The sequence below is a fragment of the Tupaia chinensis genome, unplaced genomic scaffold, assembly GCF_000334495.1.
Source record: "Tupaia chinensis unplaced genomic scaffold, TupChi_1.0 Scaffold000288_2, whole genome shotgun sequence".
Taxonomy (NCBI): Eukaryota; Metazoa; Chordata; class Mammalia; order Scandentia; family Tupaiidae; genus Tupaia; species Tupaia belangeri.
The window spans coordinates 2,144,863-2,158,877 of NW_006159773.1; the positions used below are offsets into that span (position 1 = coordinate 2,144,863).

Consider the following 14,015-nt stretch of genomic DNA (forward strand, 5'->3'; position numbering starts at 1 on the left):
CCTGCTGAGCACAACTAAAAGCCTTGGAAATAACATAAGAAGCAACCAAAAGAGAACTCTGAACCGTAGAAAGAGAAAGATGAATTGGTTAGGACCCCAGGCCTAAAGGAGTAACATAGTGGCAGGGCATCTTATGAATCCCCCCAACAGAAGGTAACCCAGGTGCCAGCCAATCTACGAAGGCATCTGGGTAGCCTTTTTCTTCCTTCAAGTTGAACAGGAGTCCTTCAACAACACTAGACAAGCCCCACAGAAACAGCAAGGGGCACCAGTTGGAAGTCCCCCTAACAATAACAGACTGGGGCTTGTGCTCTCTTTGTCTGACACGCCCTATTCTACTCAGAGACTGCTTGACAGAGGACATGGGTAAGGGGGATTCTGCCATAACAAGTCCCAGCCCAGGAAGTGCTTTTTAGCCTGTGGGCTGGAAACTTCCTTCACCCACCTAAAGGCACCAGGCAACTCAGCCTGGAGAAACTTCTTTCAGCTCTTCAACTGTCACCAGTAATAACCAGTGGGAGCCTCGGGGATAGGAGACAAATCAAGAAACCCAAACAGGGACCAGCAGATGGCATAATGGTTATGTCACTGGACTCCCACATATTTGACCACAGTTCAAGTCTTGGACCCAGTGGTGGCTTAAAACTCATGTTGAGTGCGTATGCGTGTATGCCCAAGATCCCGGGAGGAGAGGAGAATAGAGGAGAAGGAATTGTGGTGTGGCCATCCCTCCTGGGGGGTGAGAAGAGGGGTGATTTTTCGCTTTCTGTTTCTCTGGTGAGCACATGTACCTATAGCAAAAATTTCTCTTAAAAAAAAAAAAAAACAAGCCCAAAAGAACCATAAAGACCCTGAAAATTATATTGTCATTAGAACCTAGAACCACCCACAAAAGCAGGCTAGAACCTGTATACTAAACCTAAACAGGATGATAGCTTGTTAAAACAAAATTCTTTTTTGTTTGTCTTTTATTGTCAGAGGTCATTGGTGCTTGCCAGAAAGAGAATGAGAAAGCATCTCCCAATGAGTGTACACTAATGTAGCAATCTTTTCTCCGTAATTTCTCCATTCCTTCAAGATTTGGAGCATGGGGAACCAGCAGTTAGCGTAATGGCTATGTCGCTGGACTCCCACGTAGTCGACCGTGGTTCGCGTCCCGGACCCGGTGGCTTAAAACTCACGCCGGGCACGCGTGCGTACGTGCCCAAGATCCCGAGAGGAGAATGGAGGAGAAGGGATTGCGTGACCATCCCCCCTGGGGGGTGATTTCTCGCTTTCTGTCTCTCTCTGTCTGTCTGGCGAGCGCACGCGCCCTATAGCGAAAAAAAAAAAAAAAAACCTCTCCAAAAAAAAAGATTTGGAGCATGCAGGCACACATACCCTGAGTGTTTGTTTTCCAGGCTGCTAGGGCCAGATGCACACCGCAGTTGCCTTGTGAAATCCAGCTCCCTGTGTACTGGGCTTAACCAGTGCGTACCAGGCCAGCCCAAAATAAGAAAATGTAAATAGGACTGAGACTCATAACATAATAGCCAAAATATCCAGACACAGTTGAAATCACGCATCCTACAAAGAGCCAAGAAAAATCATAACTTGAATGAGAAAAAAACCAATTATCTATTCCCACGATGAGATGAACCAGATATTGAAATGATCTGACAAGTATTTTAAAGAAATCATCATAAAAAATTCAACATTACAAATTCTCTTGAGACAAGGGAAAAATAGAAAATCTCAGCAAATAAATAAAAGTTATAAAAAATGAACTAAGTGGAAGTTAAAGAGCTGAACAATAAAAGAAATAAAACTAACTAGATGACCTTAATAGAGTGGAGATGACAGAGGGTAAAATCTGTGAGGTTAAAAACGGATCAGTAGAATTTACCCAATATGGCCTACAGAGAGAGAATAAGCTTAAGCAAATGGAATCTCAAGGTCCTGTGGACCAGTAATTAAAAAAAAAAAAAAAAATCCAACATTTGTAGAAATAGAATCCTAGAAGAAAAAGAAAAAAAGAATGGAACTCAAAAAGTACTCAAATAAGTAATCACTGAAATTTTCTCAAATTTGGCAAAAGATATTAACCCTCAAATTTTAAAAGTTGAGTAAACCTCAATAGGATAAACCCAAAGCAAACCATTTCAAAACACATTTGAACTAAACTTCTGAAAACTAAAGTCAAAGAAAAAGTTTCAAAAGCAGCCAGACAGAAACAACACATTATCTGTAGGGAAACCAATTTTAACAACAGAATATTTCTCATATGAAGCAATAGAGAGAGGACAGAAACAAGTGACACAACATATTTCAAGTGCTAAAAGAAACAAGCTGTCGGGACTAGCAGTTGGTGTAATGGCTATGTCGCTGGACTCCCATGTAGTCGACCTCGGACCCAGTGGCTTAACCTCATGCCGGACGCCTGTGCTTGTGTGTCCAAGATCCTGAGAGGAGAATGGAGGAGAAGGGATTGTGGCGTGGCCATCCCCCTGGGTGGTGGTGGTGGTGGTGGTGGTGGTAATTTCCTGCTTTCTCTCTCTCTGTCTCTGTCTTTCTGTGCCCTATAGCAAAAACCTCTAAAAAAAAAAAAAAAAGAAAGAAAAAGAAAGAAAGAAATAAGTTGTCAACTACAAATTCTGTATCTGGTGAAATGCATTTCAGAAATTAAGAAGAAATAAAGACAGTCTCAGATAAAATCTAAATGAATTTGTCACTAGCAGATATACTTTTAAAGAATTACTAAAGAAAATTCTTCAAACAAAGGAAATAGAAAAGGAATCTTAGAGGCCAGCAGATGGCATAATGGTTACATCTCTGGACTCTCACATAGTCGACCACAGTTTGAGTCCCAGACCGGGTGGCTTGAAACTCATACCAGGCACATGTGTGTGTGTGCCCAGAATCCTGAGAAGAGAATGGAGAAAAAGGGACCCCCTGGGGAGTGATTTCTCTTTTTCTCTCTATCTTTCTGGCAAGCACACATACCCTATAGCAAAAATAATTCAAAAAAAAAAAAAGATAGCTCATCAGGAAGAAAAAAGAACGATGGAAAATGCAGAAATAGGAGGGACTTGATAAACTTGATAAAAAAATAGAATGAAGGTAAGAGTTTATTTTGATGCAAAAAATTGAAATCAATACATAATTTTTTCATAATATGCATTTTCTATGAACTTTTAAAAGACTCTGGGAACCAGCAGGTGGTATGGTGGTTAGGGTGCTGGATGCTCCTACATGGATGACCATGGTTCAAGTCCTGGACCTGGCAGCTTGCTTTCTCACTGTCTCTCTCTCTCTCTGTCTCTCTCTGGTCAAATTAAAATAAGACGAATGAATAAATAAAATTTTAAATTTAAAAAAATTCTTAAAAAATAAAAAGACTCTGCATATAGGTAAATACAAAAGATTAACCTTCCCATGAGTTTTCTAAGTTGCATATGATGATTATGATACAATAATTATAACACTATTCAAAACCAATATTTAAAACTTTAAAATGGGAGAATAAAGGAACTTAAATGGGAGTAAGATTTTCACATTTCACTAAGATTGAAAATGTTGATCTCAATAGATTGTGGTCTCTCTCTCTCTCTCTATATATATATATATGTATATATAAAATGTAAAACCACTATGAAAACTTTACAAACTACACAGAACAATACACTCCAAAGCACTACAAATAAATAAGAATGGAATCCTAAAAAATGTTCAGATAACCCACAAAAAATAAGAAATGGGAAATGGAGAAATGAGAAATAGAGGAAGCAAACAAGTAAACAAACAAAACCCGTTGACTTAAGCTCTAAGATAATATTAAATGCGAATGATTTAATATTTATGTTTATATTTATGTTTTGTTATTCTTTTCTTATGCAAATAGGCGATATATTATTTCTCCTTTCCTGTACTTTGTCATCTTTCCTTAATGATAAATCTTGATCAACATTTTAAGAAATGATCAGTTCATGAGAAGTTTCTCCATTCTTTTCATACTGCCAAGTAGTATTTTGTGCCATAGAAATCCCGTGATTTAATCAGTTTCTTGTGGATAGATATTTAAACTGTTCCTCATTAAGATTATCTTTTTAAACTAATGTGAGCTTCTCAGAGAGGAAAACTCCATAACCCCAGCAAGGAAGACAGAAGTGCGGAGTGGGAGACTATCTTAGTTCGCGTTCACTTTCCAGTTTTTGCATGTCCCAATCCCAAATTCCTGGAGTAAGGATCTAATGGATCCAGTTGGGTCACATGCTCTTCCAAGTCTATCTATTTTGGATTTGAGGTCTGCATTTATAATCTCCCACTGCCATTTAGCAAGAACGTGAGACCCAACTCTATGGGAAGGAAAAGGGGCAATGTTCCCTAAGTTGTAAGTACAAAGTTGGGAAAGAAATTATTGGCATCTTCTTTATTCCTTTAGAGAATTACCACAAATAGCAACCTCAGTAAGCTATCTCAGTCCCTTCTATGCCTACTTATAAATCTTTCTCACAGAGGATTCCTGTGAATAAAACATTTCTTCCTACGTTACTTAATACTCAACCATACTTCATGAATCAGCTGATAAATTGGAGTCTCCAGCCACTGGAAAAGGACAGGTGGGAAAGGTGACAAGAGTGAGGCTTTTATTGTGTCAATTCTTCAGGTACGGAAGCTCTTGCCTCATTGTGATTTTATAAAGAGAAATGAGATTTTTTCAAGGTATGTGGAGCCCTTTGTTGAAGAGCATAATGTGAATTCCAGGTACTATTGTGAATGAACAAATATCCTCATCATCCTTATAAGTCTAAAATTACCCTGCCATTTCATGCTACTGATCAAAAACCATTTATCTGGCACAAGGTGAATTTGCAGCCCATGTCAAAAGCGAAATAACTTAGAGTGAAACTCATGGTATGAGTTTCATCCAGGCCCTTCGTTATGGAGTAAATTTGCTTTTAGCATTGGAGGGCATAATCATCTCAAGGAGCTTGAAGTCTTAAGGTTCATTTAATTCAATTTTCTTATCCCAGGGTCATGTTACTTGCTGTTTTGGGTGTGCCCTGTGGCATTGAAATTAAGTTGAAATTTCATTGTCATTGTGGTGGGGCCTTTCAGGGACAATTATCTCATTAAGAGGGACAAATGCATTTCTCTAGGGAATGAGTAAGCTATCATGGTGGTTCAACTAGGTTTGCCATTCTGCCTCTGCCTGTGCCTTGTTAGGACATAGCAAGAAAGCGCTCACCAGATGTGGTCCCTCTATTTTAGACTTTCTAGCCTTCAGAACTGTGAGCTAAGTAAACTTTTTTTTATAAATAACCCAACCTGGGACCAACCCTGCAGTGCAGTGGTTAAACACTATGCATAAACTGGATTCCCACATGGCCAATCACAGTTCAAATCTTGACCTGACGGTTTGAAAAACACACTGGGCATGTGTGTGTGCGCATGTCTAAACACCCAACAGAACGGAAAAATGGAGGAAAAGGGATCGCGATGTGATCATGCCCCATTGAAGAGCTGCTTGCTCCCTCTCTCTCTCTCTCTTTATCTCTCCCCAGCACATGCAGCCTCTGACAAATAAAATAGAATAAAATAAATGACCTAGTCTGTGGTATTTGGTTATAGCAAAAGTAAACAGACTAAGATATCACTTACCCCTACCTACCAATGTTTGCCAGAGATAAGCAAATATTTTCCCCACCTCTTTAAAGTCTTTACTACCCCTTAACATGTTGTCTGAAGGTGACTCATTTGCTTAATCTTTCAAAATTCTAATACACCTGGAATGGCTAAAAGGTTATCCGTCTTTCACACATTTGTCATAATTTTCCTCTCCCCATCTAATTTAGAGTCTTTCTTTTAATTTTTTTAAGAGACAATTTTTTGGTATAGGCATGTGCACTCACCAAAGAGACAGAGAGACAGAGAGAAATCACCCCCCAAGGGCAGATGGCCACACCACAATCCCTTCTCCTCCATTCTCCTCTTGGGATCTTGGGCATGCAAGCACACACACCCGGCATGAGTTTTTTTTCCCCCTGCATTTAAAAAAATTTATTGGGACCAGCAATTAGCGTAATGGCTATGTCGCTGGACTCCCATGTAGTCTACTGTGGTTCGAGTCCCAGACCCGGTGGCTTAAACTCACGCCGGGTGCGTGTGCGTGCGTGCCCAAGATCCTGAGAGGAGAATGGAGGAGAAGGGATTGTGGCATGGCCATCCCCCCTGGGGGGTGATTTCTCACTTTCTGTCTCTCTGTCTCTTTCTGTTTGTCTGGCGAGTGCACGTGCCCTATAGCAAAAAGAGTGAAACTCATGGTATGAGTTTCATCCAGGCCCTTCGTTATGGAGTAAATTTGCTTTTAGCATTGGAGGGCATAATCATCTCAAGGAGCTTGAAGTCTTAAGGTTCATTTAATTCAATTTTCTTATCCCAGGGTCATGTTACTTGCTGTTTTGGGTGTGCCCTGTGGCATTGAAATTAAGTTGAAATTTCATTGTCATTGTGGTGGGGCCTTTCAGGGACAATTATCTCATTAAGAGGGACAAATGCATTTCTCTAGGGAATGAGTAAGCTATCATGGTGGTTCAACTAGGTTTGCCATTCTGCCTCTGCCTGTGCCTTGTTAGGACATAGCAAGAAAGCGCTCACCAGATGTGGTCCCTCTATTTTAGACTTTCTAGCCTTCAGAACTGTGAGCTAAGTAAACTTTTTTTTATAAATAACCCAACCTGGGACCAACCCTGCAGTGCAGTGGTTAAACACTATGCATAAACTGGATTCCCACATGGCCAATCACAGTTCAAATCTTGACCTGACGGTTTGAAAAACACACTGGGCATGTGTGTGTGCGCATGTCTAAACACCCAACAGAACGGAAAAATGGAGGAAAAGGGATCGCGATGTGATCATGCCCCATTGAAGAGCTGCTTGCTCCCTCTCTCTCTCTCTCTTTATCTCTCCCCAGCACATGCAGCCTCTGACAAATAAAATAGAATAAAATAAATGACCTAGTCTGTGGTATTTGGTTATAGCAAAAGTAAACAGACTAAGATATCACTTACCCCTACCTACCAATGTTTGCCAGAGATAAGCAAATATTTTCCCCACCTCTTTAAAGTCTTTACTACCCCTTAACATGTTGTCTGAAGGTGACTCATTTGCTTAATCTTTCAAAATTCTAATACACCTGGAATGGCTAAAAGGTTATCCGTCTTTCACACATTTGTCATAATTTTCCTCTCCCCATCTAATTTAGAGTCTTTCTTTTAATTTTTTTAAGAGACAATTTTTTGGTATAGGCATGTGCACTCACCAAAGAGACAGAGAGACAGAGAGAAATCACCCCCCAAGGGCAGATGGCCACACCACAATCCCTTCTCCTCCATTCTCCTCTTGGGATCTTGGGCATGCAAGCACACACACCCGGCATGAGTTTTTTTTCCCCCTGCATTTAAAAAAATTTATTGGGACCAGCAATTAGCGTAATGGCTATGTCGCTGGACTCCCATGTAGTCTACTGTGGTTCGAGTCCCAGACCCGGTGGCTTAAACTCACGCCGGGTGCGTGTGCGTGCGTGCCCAAGATCCTGAGAGGAGAATGGAGGAGAAGGGATTGTGGCATGGCCATCCCCCCTGGGGGGTGATTTCTCACTTTCTGTCTCTCTGTCTCTTTCTGTTTGTCTGGCGAGTGCACGTGCCCTATAGCAAAAAAAAAAAAACTCTCAAAAAAATGTATTTACATTTAATCACGTCTTTATAGTATACATTTCTTTTTCCAACACAAATACCATGTATGTCAGTCAAGACAAAGATATTACTATATACATTATCATCAGCAAATAGCTTCTGATTTTTGTCAATTAAGCATACTTTTACCTGTTTTTCCTTCTGCTTTCCCCTCCCTCCCTTCCATACTAAAATTTTTTTTTCACATGTTATTGATTTACAGAAGATCCTAAACTGAAAGTACAGACAAAGATAGAATCTAGTGACAAATGGACTGTAATTTTCTTCTGAAACATCTTTCTATTCCCGTTTACTAAAGAGAGGTATAAACTAAATTATTTGCAAAAAAAAAAAAAATTAGGCTAATCTCAATTTGGTCTGTTATTTGCACAAAGTCCCAGAAGAATTCAATTTCTGATGCAAGGCAACAGATACTATTAAATTATTGAACTTATGCAAATAACCATTCTGCTGCAAAATAAGAATGCTTCCAAATATTTTCCAGTTTCAAAGAGGTCAGGAGGGGAGAAAAGTTTATGTTTCAATTAATAAAATTCTTTTTTTTTTAACAAATTGCTGAACCTATCAAGAACTCAAAAGAAAACAAAAATCCTTAAATCTGGAAGACAAGGCATAGAAGAAAATCAGTAATGTTTTAGAAAAAAGTCATAGAATTCTATTTCACCAGTTCAGTCTCATGTAATCTCTCTTTTGTTGAATTTGCAGTGTTACTGTAGTCTGACCTTTCCGTTAACATTCAACATTACTATTGATATTTCAGAACTTGTTCCTACCATTAGGTTGGCCTTTCTCTTGGTCATTTTATGTTCTCTTATTTGTCTGTCTTTAGTTTTCCTGGTATAGTACTCCCTTCAGAACTTCTGAAGAGCTGATCTGGTGTTGGCAAGGCCCACCTCAGATGCACATGGATTCTGGCTTTTTACTGGGTGTTGGCCCTAACATGAGTTTTAAGCCAACAGTCCAGGACTTGAACCATGGTTGACTACATACGAGCCCAGTGACGTAACTGCTAAGCCATCTGCTGGTCCCTAGAGTCTTTCTTAACCAACAGGAATTTTAAGTGAAGTAACTAGTGAAGGAGGAGAGAAGGAAAGAGATAGAGACACTGGTGAATTGTGGGACAATTGGACAACAGAGATGATAGTGGGCTATTGAAATGAGGGACTTAAAGGATGTTCTCTACAAACCCCAATATTCAGGTTCCAGCTCTTTTCAAGTGACTCAAGAATATGAGTTCTTTGCCAAGTATCTGCCACCCTTGTCTAGCAGTCTCCTCTGACAAATTCTCCTGGGGCCCAGGAGTCAGTTCATTTCCATGCCGTGGCATGGTCTACCATGACAAGTTCTGCCCTGTCAGATGATTTGCCATTCACTCACGGTCACATCCATGGTCTCTTCTGGGTATAGCCTTATGCTTTAGACTCTGCTACTGCAGCTCCACTGCCATTCAGCTGGATCAACTGCCCCACTGCTATTTTGCACTGCCCTACCAGGCTTGGTAAGCATAGCAAAGGTGCCTTGCTAGATACCCAGTCCCCAGTCCTTTGTCTACACTTCCAGCCCCAGGAGCCTCATCTGCTATTCATCTTGAGATGTGAAGGAATCACCAGTGCCTGCTGGACTGTACCACTGGGAGGTGCAAGAGAATGGCTTCCTTCTTATGGATAGTCTGTTAACACCTCCAGTTTGTGTCAAAGTCTGGTAGGAAGGCTCCTCCCATCTTTTCTTGTAGCTCTTCTTTTCTCTAGGACCCAGGTACATACATGTTCATGGGTAAGCCAGAGACTGGCAGTAGTGACCCTATACTGAGGATCTCAATCCTCTCCGACAGATAAAGCTTTGCTCCTGGGTCAAGATCATCGTGCCTGGCTCTTTTTTTTTTCCTAAGATGCATTATTTTCCAGAAGATTCTGCAGTTCCATCTCACCCTCAGGTAGCCTTCTGTCAGGCTGTCCCCTCAGTTCTACAAACTCACCCAGCAGTGACTGCCCCAACGATGGCTTAGATTTTTTTCTGGAATGTTCTTTTACTCCATGGAAATTCCAAGAGGCTGCTATCATCAGCTTTCCAAACATGTCCTGATGCGTACAAACTCCCAGCAGTGAATGACATGCTGCAGTGACTCACAGACACAGCCCTACCACAGTCCTACAGCCAAGCCTACCTGATTTTGTGTTTTCCTTTGCAACTTCAAGGAGGCACATAAAGTTTGCTATTTCACCCTGATCAGCAAGTACTTTGGGGTACATTTAGATTCCTTCTTTTCTTTTCTTTTCTTTTTTTTTTTTTTTTGAATTATGTATTTATGAGACTGACAGGGGGCATGGTAGTTAAGGCTCCAGACTCACACATGGCTGACCACGGTTCAGGTCTCAGACCTGGCAACTTGTTTTCTCTCTCTCTTTCTCTGGTCAAACTGAAGAATGATAATAAATAAAATTTGATTATTATTATTATTTTAAAATTTGCTATGGGGCACATGCAATCACCAGAGAGAGACAGAGAGTCTAAAAGAAAGTGAGAAAACAAACCTCCAGGTCCAGAACTCACATCATGGTCAGCCAAGTGGGAATCCAGCACCTTTAGCACCACACCACCTGCTGGCCCCAGATTCTTTCTTTTCTTGATATTGAATGACATGAAATCCTTCACTCCAAAGTCAGTGGACCATTGATCCATACTTTATACTGCTACCTGCTTATCGCAGAAGTGGAGACTGGTGGAAGTGTATAGCAACCACTCATCTGTCTAGAGTTTATGACAATATTAATGGCTTTATACTAGCACCTCGTTCATTATTCAACAAGTATTTATTGAGTAGCAGCTAGGTGTTGGGCACTGGTCTAGGTACTGAGAAAGTATCAGTGAACAAAACAGATCAAATCCCTGCTTCTTAAAGCCTATACTCAGGAGCAAGGGGAAAACCTAGTAATAAATCAGATATGCAGTATTTTTAGGTGTTATTAAGTCCTGTGGTGGAAAGCATAGCAGTAGGCAGGTTGGGAGTGTTAGGAATGTGGTAAAAGTTATACATTCTCTTGGTGAGTGTGGGGGGTACTCTGCATATCTTTTAATATTAAAATTTCTCAGTTGAAGTGTATAAAGTAGCAGGTAAAAAGGCAAGATGTGATGTCAGAAAGACCAGGATTTAAATCCCTTCTCTGAGCTTTATTTTCTTTGTAAGTAAAATGCAGATTATAGTACTAACCTCAGATACTTGTTCAGCATTAAATACTTGTAAAGTACTTAACCAAGTTCTGGCACGGGGTACTAGGTGCTATAATGGATACACAAGGGTCACAGAAATAGCCCCACAGAACGGCAGTTTTCAAACTCAGTGGGGCCCCAGGATGACTCCAAAGAACGTATATGTGTTTGTGTGTGGGCGTGTATATGACAGAGACCGTGTGTGTGTATGAGGGCTAATTTACATTCTATGACTTTCAGATTTCATTGAAAGCATTTAAAAGAATGTTACAACTGCTTTTGCTCTAACATACCAAGGTTAATGACATGCTGGAGATCACATCTGTTGCATCTGTTTAAACATATTATAAAAAAATTTAGCTACCAACTTAAAAATGTTGAAGAATCACAGATTCCCAAAATTACTTTCAAAAGTACCTAAGCAAGGCCCAGCAGTCGCTGGACTCCCATGTTGTGCACTGTGTTTCGAGTCCTGGACCCGGCGGCTTAAACTCACGCCGGGCGCATGTGTGTGCGTGTCCAAGATCTGAGAGGAGAAAGGAGGAGTAGGGATTGTGGCGTGACCATCCCCCCTGGGGAGTGATTTCTCGCTTTCTGTCTCTCTGTCTCTCTCTGTCTTTCTGGCTAGTGTATGCGCCCTATAGCAAAAACCTCTCCAAAAAAAAAAAAAAAATTATACCTAAGCAAATTTAAATCCTTGAGACCACCATAGATAAAAGTCTAGCTAAATACTCTCGTTTCTGGTTGCAGTCATGTGCATATAATACTCATTTAAGTAGGAAAGATTTTTGAGGTCGCTTTTGAGATTAATTCATATATTTCAGATAGAGTGCCAGAGTTACTCATTCACACAGCTGTAAATCAGAACCAACCAATATTTTCCATGTGCTTTCAACTTCTTTAATTCATCAACAGTGCACCTTTCAACAGTACAATTTAGTAATCGTGAAGATTGTTGAAAGCTACTTAATCTGCACATTCATAATTCAAATAAATGAGGTACTCAATGTATCTCAAAAACAGTATGTCCTTTGGTTGCCACTTCAAACCTGCTAGTATTGCGTATTCACTTCAACCTGAAAGCAGTATTCAGAACACATCTAGGATTAAAAAAAAATATGATCATCAGTCAGGAGTTTGATTTCCAAGGGTCAAATTCAGCGTTGAACTGCTAAAAGTTTTAACACCCTAGTGGTAAAGTTGTTTATTTTATTCTAACATTTCTCAGAAACCATAAATTGTTACAAGATGCCAGCAGTTTATTTAGCCTTAAAATGCTTCAAATGTTTTTCTATCCCCCCTAATTGTTTGATGTTAATTGCCCTCAAAAATGATCTTAGCAGAAAAGGCAAGGGAATGCTTATCTAGCAGTTCAGTAGTGGCATTAAGGATTTTAACGGTGCTAGATAAACATGACAGGCAATTATTGAATGTCATTACACATTGGAAAATAAAAATGGGATGCTAAGCAATATACTCTTGCAGCTTTGTCTTTATCTCAGTTTCTAATTTGTATCTTTTAACAGTTTAATAGGCTGACTTTTATTTGAGACATGGTTTCTGGAAAATGCTATTGAGTATTCAACATAAAACTTTTACATCTCCTTCTTTAATATTACAGTGCAAATCAATCTGAAATCATACATGTTAAATCTCCCTAATGCTACAGTATTCAACAGATAAAACAGAAATAATTTTCATTCATCTGTTACTCTATGAAAAATAGCATGAGGGACCAGCAATTAGCGTAATGGCTATGTCACGCCGGGCGCATGTGTGTGCGTGTCCAAGATCTGAGAGGAGAAAGGAGGAGTAGGGATTGTGGCGTGACCATCCCCCCTGGGGAGTGATTTCTCGCTTTCTGTCTCTCTGTCTCTCTCTGTCTTTCTGGCTAGTGTATGCGCCCTATAGCAAAAACCTCTCCAAAAAAAAAAAAAAAATTATACCTAAGCAAAAAGTTAGAATCTAATTGAGAATGAGAGAAAGAAACTCAAACATCACCTCCAAAATCATCACAAAGGGCATTGAGGTGGGCTCAGGGAAGCTGGCCTGCTGGAGACCTCACAAGGCACATTCCTCCAGGCCATCTACATGCTCCATCTACTGTGCTGTTCCACAAGAGCGCTAAATCCTCTCAGGTTGTAATTTCCTTGTTTCTTTTCTGCTTCTCTCACTTTATCAGTTCCTTGAAGGCATATACTGTGCCGTGTCGTCTATGGTGTTCTTCCTGCACTAGCACCATGCTAATATTTGTCAAATACAAAAATGAATTGATGGGCAAAAAAATTTTGCTCGTGGGTGTATATCTGTTATCCCCTTGGTCATATTCTCAGCTTCTCCATGACCATCTTTCAAATGACTGGCGTGATCACCTTACTAAATGAGGAACCACTCACTGAAGTGGCAAACAAAGGAACGGCAGATCAGCAATCAAAGGCAAATGCTTCCATTTGGGATACAGTGCTTTTGGTGTGACACTGGGACCTTCAAGTAGGAAGCAGTTAGAGGATAAAGAAAAGAAAACCCTGTAGAACACAGAGCAGTTATGCCATTTACATGAGTCATAAGTATCCAAAATCTCCTATGTAACATAAATGTTCATTTTTACTTACATGGATAACATACATTTTGAAACTACATTAAAAACATGATTAAGATACCCCAAAGAGAGGCTGACTGGTTTTCTTGGCATGCTGAGTGTAAGAGCCCTACAAAATGTTGGCCTACTGAGTCAGAAATCACACAATTATCTAGCTCTTCCTTAGCTCCTTGGAAAACCACAAAATCAGAGTGAATGAATCTTAGACACCAGCACTTGGGTCTCTGTGCCTAGCAGATAAAGCTAACTTCTCTTTTTTTTTTTTTTTTTGGAGAGAGATTTTCACTGTAGGGCGCGTGCGCTCGCCAGACAGACAGAGAGAGACATAGAGACAGAAAGAGAGAGACATAGAGAAATCACCCCCCAGGGGGGATGGTCACGCCGCAATCCCTTCTCCTCCATTCTCCTCTCGGGATCTTGGGCACGCACACACACGCGCCCGGCGTGAGTTTTAAGCCACCGGGTCCGGGACACGA

The 14,015-nt window shown here is 40.4% G+C and overlaps 1 protein-coding gene across 4 annotated transcripts in view; it reads left to right on the forward strand.

Annotated features, from left to right (window-relative positions):
* The window catches only part of DNAJC5B (DnaJ heat shock protein family (Hsp40) member C5 beta), a 96,651-nt gene that overhangs the window by 35,078 nt on the left and 47,558 nt on the right, over positions 1-14,015 (forward strand). The window contains exon 1 of one of the 4 annotated variants that reach the window (XM_006150441.1): positions 4,538-4,645. The exons of the other annotated variants lie outside the window; for them this stretch is intronic. The gene's annotated coding sequence lies outside the window, so the exon portion shown is untranslated. Of the gene's footprint in view, positions 1-4,537; positions 4,646-14,015 lie in introns of those variants that run through there. 4 annotated transcript variants of the gene reach the window in all.